The sequence below is a fragment of the Terrapene carolina genome, unplaced genomic scaffold (genome assembly GCF_002925995.2).
Source record: "Terrapene carolina triunguis isolate 2854851 unplaced genomic scaffold, T_m_triunguis-2.0 Scaffold93, whole genome shotgun sequence".
Taxonomy (NCBI): Eukaryota; Metazoa; Chordata; order Testudines; family Emydidae; genus Terrapene; species Terrapene triunguis.
The window spans coordinates 31,862,097-31,872,892 of record NW_020664444.1 but is presented as its reverse complement, the minus strand read 5'-3'; the positions used below and the strand labels follow the sequence as shown (position 1 = coordinate 31,872,892).

General features: G+C 49.9%; 1 pseudogene; it reads right to left on the bottom strand.

Annotated features, from left to right (window-relative positions):
* Window positions 1-823: 823 nt before the first annotated feature.
* On the bottom strand, window positions 824-1,467 carry LOC112105152 (annotated as a pseudogene).
* Between the last annotated feature and the right edge of the window lie 9,329 nt (window positions 1,468-10,796).

Genomic DNA, 10,796 nt, shown 5'->3' with positions numbered 1-10,796 from the left:
TGCCCGGCAAACCGTGAAGCCGGTAGCGCTCGGGCAGCCCTTTTCGCGTGGCTGGGAGGGAGGAGGGGAAATGCGGGGCGCTCAGGGCAGGGGGCGGAGTTAGGGCGGAGACTTTGGGGAAGGGGCGGGGAAGGGGCGGGGCTGGATGGGAAAGGGGTGGGGCCAGGGCCCCGTGGAGTGTCCTCTTTTTTTATTTTTTAAATATGGTAACCCTACCTTCCCCAGGAAGCCACATGGCGCCATTGTTCTTGGGGTGGGTGGGGGTTTGACCAGGTGGAGGGTGAAGAACAATTACACCTCCAGGTAGGTTGGGATGGGGGCAGCACACAGCAAAGCTACACGGTGATACTGGGTTTTCATATTGCTATTTAAATGAGGGGAGAGTTTGTGCAGTCTCTGGTGCAGCCCTTGCATTGAGCACGGGAGTGAGGTTCCAAAGCCAATGAGCTGGAGAAAAGTTAGACCAACATGGCGACATTCTTATGGCAGCCGGACACGTGTAAACACCTCTGATCCCTCCTGTTGTGGTGTATTTTGATAGATCATTTCTTACAGGAACTGGTGCCATCCATAGTAGGGTTGGGACCTCTGTGACTCTGGCTCAGGGTTAACTGGTCTCACACGGTCGTCCACATCTGGGATGAGTCAGGCTGTGTCCACAACAAACTCTGGTACAGATGCGGCTAAGCTCCACAGCAGACCGTGGTACCCCTCTGTAGTCACTTTGTACTTCATATGTCTATGGACCAGCCAGAGCTCCTTTGTTAGCTGAGAGGCCTCTTTACTGCCAACCTGCTATGTGATCCAGCCCATCTGGTAGTGGTTACTCACACTGCCTTCCCTGCATGCCAGCCTCAGTTGATTGCTGGCCACCCAGGTTCTGGAGGGCCCCGATTAGCAAAGGGTACGTGTCTTTCAGACAGACTATGTCTGCCCCTATGAGGAAGTCAGTCTCTCAGGAGTGCCGCATGGGCCTCCAGACCCCATGACACAGCACAGACTTGGGCCCAATCTGAATGCTCTGCGGACAAATTCCTATGGAAGTTCTCCTGCCTCTGCTTCGAGGCCAGGGGGAGCTCAGTGATCATTACATCTCCCCCATGCAGGGTGGCAAGGATGCCCATGATGCTAGCCAATCACCTTCTTGCCCCAGAAGTTGAACTTCTGCTCCTCAAAATATTTACGCAGGGTTAGAGCTGCCTCCCAGAGGGGTGCTGCCACTCCAAGTTGGGCCCTGTAGTGCTGGGCAATGGTTAACATGTGGCTGCAGAAGGGGTAGCTGGTCTCCCTGGAGAAGGTGTCAGCCAAGAGCCCGACCTCCTGGGGGAACACAGCCTCCAGCCCCTCAAGGGTGGCATCCGCAGTAGCCGCCTGTGGCACGTGGGCAGCCCATGCCCTACAGGGGAGAAGGGAGGCTGCCTGGATGTAGCCATCTTGCAAGGCACACAACACAGCTCTCTCTAGCATCACATACACCACACAGTGCTAATAACCGCTCTGCCTGTTGGGACCTTTCAAGGAAGAGCACTCCCTCGCCTTCGTACACACTACATTGGAGCAAAGTGAGTACTAGAGACGCCTGATTTCCCTGTAGCTTCACCAGCTTTTAGGTCCTCCTTTGATCTAAGTAAAAGGATTTGTTTGAACCTTGTAGCCCTTATATCTGATGTTTTATTAGTGTTCTTCCTTCCACACCTGTTTCTATTTGATTCATGGAAAACCGTGAGAATACTGTGCTGGCCACTCTATGTTCCTGAAAGACAGCAGAGCCCAGAGGACAAAGGCCTCGCTCACTGGAGCTAACGCAATAGCACTATTGGCTAGTAGATGTAGTAATCCTTATCCTGTTTGATTCAGCCACTAGTAGGAGGCAGCACATTTAACCAGTGTGATATATATCATTAAAGGTCCACTGTTTTATTACAGAACTGCGATAGGTACCTGAAGGGAAATTCTAAGCTCATTTAAACAGTGTCGACAGAGAGTGACTCCAGCAAAGACAAGAGGTTTATATAAATGAGGCCGGAATTTGATGTTCCACATTTAAGATTCTATGTAAAGATGAGTGAATAAATTACTCAACAAGTTTTGCCTTATTAGTTGTGAATTGTCAGCCTACAGATCACAAAATCCCACATGTATTCATTACTTGTTATTATTCACAAATCTCTTTGATAAATAATTCTTAGACAGTCAGAGAGACACGGTGCGTTAGGAAATACCTGTTAATGGACCAACGTCTGTTGGGTGGAGAGAGAAGCTTTTGAGCTGCCCAAAGTTCTTGACTTCCTCTTTAAGAAATAGTTTGTTGCAAATATTCACAATTCAAGCTGTCTTGATTAGTCACATGGTATTGTTTCTGTTTCCTGATTGGATGAGTTATATAAAAACAATACAGTACAAATCACAAATTTAACAACCAAATATACACTTTGAAATACACCAGCATGTATGTAGAATGTGACACATTTACACTCATAGCCAGTGATGTGAAACATTTCTAAAATTGTTGCAATAACCATATTAAATCTGTATCCCCATTAGGTGGGACTGGGCAGGACATGGGGCCAGAGTTAAGGTTGTTTCTGGAAATTAAGTCTGAATTCCCCCAACTGTCAACTTAAAAAAAAAACGGCAATGTTTGTATTATTATTTGTATCACCGTAGTGCCTAGGAGACTAGTCATGGCCCAGGGCCCAAATGTGTCAGGCACTGTACAAATACAGAACAAAAAGACAGTCCCTGCCCCAGAGATCTTTGTTTCTTTTTGTTTGCAATCTAGCTTTCCGTCCTTAGTTTTATCTTAATGACATTTACAGGATGGGATATTAATATTATTTGGCCTAAATTTTCACAAGTGGCTAATGATTTTGGGGGTCCATCCTTTAAGCTAGGTTTCAGAGTAGCAGCCGTGTTAGTCTGTATCCGCAAAAAGAACAGGAGTACTTGTGGCACCTTAGAGACTAACAGATTTATTTGAGCATAAGCTTTCGTGGGCTACAGCTACTGTTGCATCCGATGAAGTGGGCTGTAACCCACGAAAGCTTATGCTCAAATAAATTTGTTAGTCTCTAAGATGCCACAAGTACTCCTATCCTTTAAGATGTGTCAATTGCAACACCCAAAACTTGGGGCACCCACAAATATTAATCACGTGTGAAAACGTGGGGCATGAAATCCTGTTTGAAATGCTCTAAGAGGGCTAACTTCTGATGGCACTGGTGTCAATCTGGAGTAACTCCATTTCCCTTTGATGGCCATACTCTGGAGTCAGTCTGATATAAGTGAGGTTCCCTAGTTGAAGTTCGGTTTTATAGAGATTCAACCTTTGGCTATATAGGAAGAACACACCACCCCCACCACCCCTAAAATGACAACCCTTACTCTTTGAGTGGGAAATGTTTTTTCTGAGAATTTACAAGTAAACCCATTCTAAGTTTCTGAGCTACAATTAATTCATATATGAGCTCTTGAAGAAATTTAACCCCCTGTGTCAAACATTTTTTGTCCTGAATTATTTCAGTGACCATGAGGGGTAAAAAAAATTGAAAATCTAAGGTCTTTAAAAAGCAATTAAATCTCATTTTGGGATCACAAGCACTGAAATGCCTTGATCATACTTGTACACTGGCGCTGATACAATGCTGTCACTAGAGGGCAGAGGTAAGGTTGTTTGGGTGCCCTAGCTGTGCATTTCTAGACTGTAACATCCCTGTTGAGTATTTTGCTTTCCATTCCTGGTCTGTGTTCTCTAGCATCAATCTGTCTTAATGCTGGGTTTTATTTTGTCTGTGTTATTATTGTTTTGTTCTTTTCCAGGATATTGAAGAAACTGGGTGTTTCCAATATATTAGTGGATGGAATCAGAATGGGATTTCTCTACTACCTGAAATAATCCCTCTAAAAATCCCAGGGATGGTAACTTCCTTTTTCACTATAAGGTCCCACTTTAATTTAACTTTCTACGAATGCTTCTCTAGCCATACAATTATACATTAATTAATTCTTACCACATTTTCTAGTGAAATATCTGATCCCAAACCCGTCACATGAAACAAAGCCAAGCAAAAACAAACAGCTGAGCTGGCTAATGGTGTGATCAATCATGAAGGAATCAGTCACTTTATTGGCCAAGGGAAACAAGACTCACTTTGTGCTAAGTGGATTGCCTTGATCAGACATCCAGCGGTGGTGTAATGGGGGACACTCACCTCTCGTGAGCACCTCCTGTTGGCTGGGTGTGACATTGCAATCTTTCCTGGTCCCGGTGCCCCCTGTAGGTTGTTGACCTTGCTTGGTAGGTCTTCAGTGGCTCAGCCCTCCGGCCAAACCACACAATGAAATGGATGAATGAACCTCTTCTGGGGTAGCAAAGAGTTCAACAAAACTGTCAACTCTCACTGGGGTCTTCAGTCCTGTCTCTGGGTCCTTTAAATCTAGCCCCCTTTCTCGGGCTTTTTAAACCAGCCGTGTCCCCTTTTCAGTGCTTAGACCCTTCCAGCACTAGCTGGGGATAGAGGGGGGAACCAGGATGGCCCACTACTCCAGTTCCCAACCCAGGGACCCTATAAATAGCCACCTGCTGCTTCTTTTACTTGGCTGTTGCTACATTCCCTGGTCCTCTTCCCACCTAGGCTCTTCACCTCTGTCTGTTACCTTAGGACTAGAGCACTCAGCCCCTCTCGTTCCTAGGTTTGGCTAATGCAGCCCACAGCAGAGCCCCCATCCTTCCCTCTCTCGCCGAGCTGGGGCCTGCCCTGCTCAGTCCTTGCAGCTCCTTTTATCTGAGCCTGCTTTGCTGTGATTGGCTGCTTCTGTGCAGCCTTTCTAGGAAGGCCTGGAGGATGCTCCTTCCAGGGCCTGGTATGGTAGGACTGTAGGGCCTCTAGCAGGGGGCCTCAAAGGGCCAGGTGCATCTCGTCACAAGTGGTTTGTGGAGGGAGCCAAGTGAAATCTACCTGGGCTTGTTAACCTGACCATCCGAATGGAGAGACCCTTCACCCGCAGTCCAAGCTGGTGAATTTCAGGGCTTTGTCTGGCTGACCTGCGCTTGTCCTGGCCTGGCTGCTTCTATGTGTGACAAGCTTTGGAACAGATGATGTTTCCTTTGCATAGGCACTTCATATTGGATCATTTGGTGCCTCTGGAAAGAGAATCTGGTCTTATTATGCAGCCATGCAGCGCTGGGAGGTGGGGGGGCATGGGAGGGAGACATGAAGCCTGGGACTAGGACGTCTGCAATTCTCTGCACAGGAACAAGGCAAAAAACTGTAGGGCACCTTCCCAGAGCTGCTGCCTCTTCCTCTGAGCATCCAGCCCTGGTTCCCTCTACGCTGAGGCTTCCTTACAGTGTCCTGGCCTGGAAGCCCCTGGACACGGGGGTGAGGCTCAGAATCAGGCCCTCTGGACTGGGATTTCCAGCTCACTGATTCCCCCTTGTGCCACGCGAGGCAAAGTAAATGTGCACCAGCCAGAGCCTCCTCCAGGAGCACTGCCTGGGCAGCGGGGGATCTGTGCCAGTATAAGTTAGCAGAGACAGCTCCACCTCCTCCCCTTTCCCTTGTGGGCACAGCAGTGATCTGTATGCTCTGTATAACCTGTATGCTCAAAAGGTCTGTTACACCTCCCCTCCCTTTTGTCTCCTATCCCTCCTTGAATACCTGTGAAGTGGCTTTTCCCCTCCCTCTCCCTCCTGGAATGCTTGTGGGATTCATAGATTCATAGATTCTAGGACTGGAAGGGACCTCGAGAGGTCATCGAGTCCAGTCCCCTGCCCGCATGGCAGGACCAAATACTGTCTGTGATGAATGGGCTGCTTGAGCAGCTGGAAGATCAGAAGAGCTCCCATGTAGACAAGGTGTCTGGCACTCTGATTAGGCAGCGCTCACACACCCAATGCATGGACACTGCATGGACACTGCCCGAGGTGAAATGTGACCAACCAGACATGGCCAAGTCATCTCTAGTCACAGGCCATGAGGAGCAGGTCCTTAAAAGGGGAAGGGGCCATGTGCTCAGCAGTGCACTCACAAGCTTGTACCTCCCATGAAAGCCCTTCTCCCGAACCTCCGACCTGACCAGTGGTTCACTGTGTTGCATTCCATCGTGCCTCGGGAAGACTTACCTTCATCGCACCGTCCATCACTGCGCTGTGGGACACTTACCTTGAAGGATCCTGACATCTCCAGTGCCGTGCCTGTCCTGGGAGCATGAGTATGCGAGTGTGATTGTGACCCCCTTTCTTTTGAGCTTAGCTATCAGTATAATAAACGTGCTGCTTTCTGCCAAACTCTGGTGGGTCATTAGTCCTCCCTAAGCTTACTAGCTGGCCCAATTTTGAGTAAAAAGTTGCACTGCCCAGCACCAGGAGGCATGTCGGGGGTGGGAAAAGAGTGTGTCCACAGAGACAAGGCAGGTGGAATGAGGCTCCATTGTGCTTCAGACCCAGCATAGCAGCAGCATATGTTAGAGCTGCCCCAGCATCAGGGCCAGGCAGCTGAGAATCAGGGGGTAATTTAGACTTTCCTCTGAAAAATCTGGCCCTGGCCTCTGGTTCTGATGGAATGCTGGCCTAGAAGTTCCTCACGTCTGATACAGCAGGAGACGTAATTCTGGATTAGAAGGATCACTGATGTTTTCTTGTGTGGTAGGAGATGGAAGACCAGACTAGATGAATATCAGAATACAGTAGAACCTCAGAGTTACGAACCCCTCAGGTATGGAGGTTGTTCGTAACTGAAATGTTTGTAACTCTGAACAAAACGTTATGGTTCTTTCAAAAATTTACAACTGAACACTGACTTAATACAGCTTTGAAACGTTACTTTGCAGAAGAAAAATGCTGCTTTCCCTTTAGTTTTTTAATAGTTTACGTTTAACACAGTACTGTGCTGTCTGCTTTTTCTTTTTTTGGCTCTGCCGCTGCCTGATTGCATACTTCTGGTTCCAAGTGAGGTGTGTGGTTGACTGGTCAGTTCGTAACTCTGGTGTTCTTAACTCTGAAGTTCTACTGTACATTTGTGCTTGTATGGTGGGAAACTGGGACTAGCCAGCCCATAATCCCTTCTAATATGGCACATGATAAGCCATTGCTTTATTTACCCAATGCCTTTCGCTAATAAATTATATGCAAACAGTTCAGCAACAGAGGTGAGACACAGACCCTGAGAGCAGAACTTGCCCATCAGAGCCCCACTCCGTTGTACGGAACAGTCCTTCCTGTCCAAAAAGAACTGACCCAAAGCTCTGCCCAGAACTGGAACCAACACTGCTTTTTTTGAAGTTCAAAACAGCTCAGTACCTTTCCCCTGCCCACCGTGAGGCTCTTGCCCATCCTGGTCACACGCCCACGTCCTAGCGCTGGCAACCCACGAGAGGGCTGTTCTCTCTGTGTTTCCAGCTTGGCCGAGACCAGGAAATGCTACAGGCTGCCAGGGGAGTCTCTCCTCTCAGCAGTGACAGAGCAGAAGGATCCACCGTTTTCCAAAAACAAAGCCTGGCCCTTTATCCCATCCATAATCTGATCCAAACTGAACCTCTGAGTCCTTCCTCAGCAAGGACGGGGAGGTACCTGGTGGGGAGAGAAGAGCAACAGAGCCTGTGCCTGCAGCCTGTGCCACACTGGCACCTGGTGTCCAGACACACACCCACACCTTTCCACATGCCCAGGCCCAAACGTGGGGCACGAGCAGGGACAAAGTCCCAAACTGAGGAACACAAACCAGCTTTTCATACAGAAAAAGTCAATGCCTGCAGGATTCCTCCCTGGGATTCCAATCGCCACCTGAAATCTCAGCTTCATGAGTCTTTATTTTGGGTGTAACTCATTTTCGGCTGTAAAAGTGAGGGGACACCATATTTTATCTGGAACAAAGGGTACCGGGGACAGTGGCAGCCCTTGAGTTGAGGGCACTGGAGAGCTATGCATGCACCCTGCCAGCCTACCCCTCACCTTAGTGTGTCCAGCAGGGTTCTTGGGGTTTAGTTTGCACTCACCCACTTTGTATCTTGTGGGGTCTGGGCTTCCCATATCCGCTGCTGAGCAGCCACCATTACAGACCTAAAGGGTGCTCTGTGGTGGCAGTAGCAGCACTGACGGGGCAGGCTGCAGCGCCTAGTTCAGGCAGAGCTCCAGAGCTTGGTTTGGCCATCAGGAAGGAGACCTGTCCACCTCACAAACCAAAGCAGGCCCACTCCTCAACTAACCCCCGAATAGCGGAGGCCAAAGCACAGCTCTCTTCCCACCTCAAGGAGCATCAGATAGCGAGGCCTCCACCTTTCAGGGCTAGAGAGAGCTATGGGAGTTCCCAGTGCACTGCTGAGAGGGAGCTCAGCTCATTTCCAGCACATTATTGGAAAGTTCTGCAGGGAGAACCTGCCAGTCAAAGCCCCTGCATGCTGAGCCACATGCAAGCGCCAGCACCCACACTGATGTAGGGGAGTTGTCTCCACTGGCTGGGGCTATGGGTCTGGCAGCGGATCTCTCCTGGCTGGGGATTGTAGAGGGCCGACTCCAGGTGCCCTCTCTGCTCTTCTGATTCGGGGCAGAAGCTGGGCTGGCACTGGAGGAGACGGGCAGCTGCAGAGGCTGCAGGATTCCCACTCAGCAGCAGCAGCTTGGCCCCATCTCCTTCCCTCATTCTTGTGTGCTGCCTTAATGACATGGACTGACACCCACAGACTAACATGAGATTCACACACAAAGCGGGTGGGACCCGTGCCGTCCTGTAGGGGGCAGTGATGCTCTTTGTCTCTTGCGCACACGCATGCATGCACACTCCAGGTCTGAACTGTCCTCTCCAGCAGGGGGCAGTGGTGCTCTTTCTCTCGCTCACTGTGTGTAAAGGCCTCTATGTAACAACACAAGGGAGTGTGGCAAGAAAACCAACAAATAGCAGAGTGTACAGAAAGGAGTCTGGAGCCTTCTTTCTGTGAGTGTTTCACACCTTCTTCTTGGCCAGCAAGGGTATATCTACACTGCAATTAGACACCTGCAGCCGGCCTGTGCCAGCTGACTCGAACTCGTGTGGCTCAGGCTTGCAGGGCTGTTTAATTGTGGGGTAGACGTCTGGGCTCAGGCTGGAGCCCAGGCTCTAGGACCATGCGATGTGGGAGGATCCCAGAGCTTGGGCTGCAGCCCAAGCCTGGATCGCTACACCAAGTCAGCCGGCACAGGCCGGCCGCAGGTGTCTAATTGCAGGGTAGACATCCCCTAAGTCACAGTGTGCTGGTTCCTCATGCTTTGGTGCACGGCAGTAAGTCTAAGGGCCTCTGACTGACGCTCACCCGTCAACCCTGAATCCCTCTCTCCCTCTGAAGCATACAGCACATTGTACAGTGCAGTGATCTCCTGGCCAGGCAGCCATTGTCACAGGCAACAATAGAATTATCGTCCAAACACGGCTGACTATGTTCCAAATATAACTGAAATCAAACCTTCCGTGATCTGCTGTCTGCTTAGCAGCTCGCTATTGTGGGAGCTCGGCAGTGCCTCACCAGGGTCAGGCAGCCAGCCCATTGTGAAGCCGTGGGCGAAAAGCTGAACAAACAGAGGAGGACAGCATGCCTGCTGGGTCTTCCTTGTTGCCCAGAATGAACAGGGCAACAGGAGGTCTGGGCTGCTGCATCATTACCAGAGTGCTTGCTGCTGCCAGGGCCTGAAATGCAAATGTTCCCTGGAGCACCAAGAGCTCCTAGCCACAGAGCTAGGAGAACAGCCACCACCAGAGACGCAGCTTTGGGTAGGTGGCATTTTGGATAGAGGGGACCCAGAGGCGGGCAGTGCGGGAAGAAAAGTCCCTCTTTAACAATGGGCAGAGGGACTCCCCTGAGCCCAAATGAGAACAGCTCCTGCATTCTACCTTGGAACTGGAATTTCTTTATGCAAGCGACTACAATGGAGCCCCCTGGTGGGAACTATTTACCACAATCCTGGACCAATCACCAGAGAAGAGCTAGGCAGGAATCTGTTAAACTGGAGCCCAGGCTGCAAATATCAGTTGATTGCACATGGTATGGTCTAGATGCCAAGGGGCAGAAGTGGGAACAGCTGGGGGGGCTTAAGTGACAACCACCAGCTGTGTTTGAACCAGGGACTGCCAGAGCTAACAGTCTGAATCACTGCAGCTTGAGCCAAGGAGCCAACCCTGCTAGGGAAAAGCTGCAACAGACTCACATCCTCTATGGATGTAACACACTGACCAGTGGCAAGTATCAGGGGGTAGCCGTGTTAGTCTGTATCCACAAAAACAATGAGGAGTCCTGTGGCACCTTAAAGACTAACAGATTTATTTGGGCATAAGCTTTCATGGGTAAAAAACCCAGAAGTGGTTTTTTACCCATGAAAGCTTATGCCCAAATAAATCTGTTAGTCTTTAAGGTGCCACCGGACTCCCCACTGACCAGTGGGTTTCACTCCCACATTAGAAGGGTTCCTGAAAGGTTGGCAGTGCTCTGAGTGGCTCATTCCGACACCTCTGAGCCCTCGCTGCCCTGCGCCCAGAGAAACCAGGTGTGCAGAGACAGCCTGCTATAGCCTGACTGCATGCAGGCAGCCCCTTGCCTTGCAGCATGCAGTGTACACACTTGGAGCTACAAGGCCATGCACAGTGCCTAATCATTTGCTGGATGTAACAGGAGCGGGGGTTACTGTGGGGACAAAACATCACACTCGGGTCAGTGATGGCGCTCATGGGCCAGAGTCCCTTGGCCCGAGTGGATGGCTAATAACTGGAGCCTTAGTGGGTTGGTTCCATTAGGAGGGGAAATTGAAACGGAGGCAGGCATTTCTTTGGTGC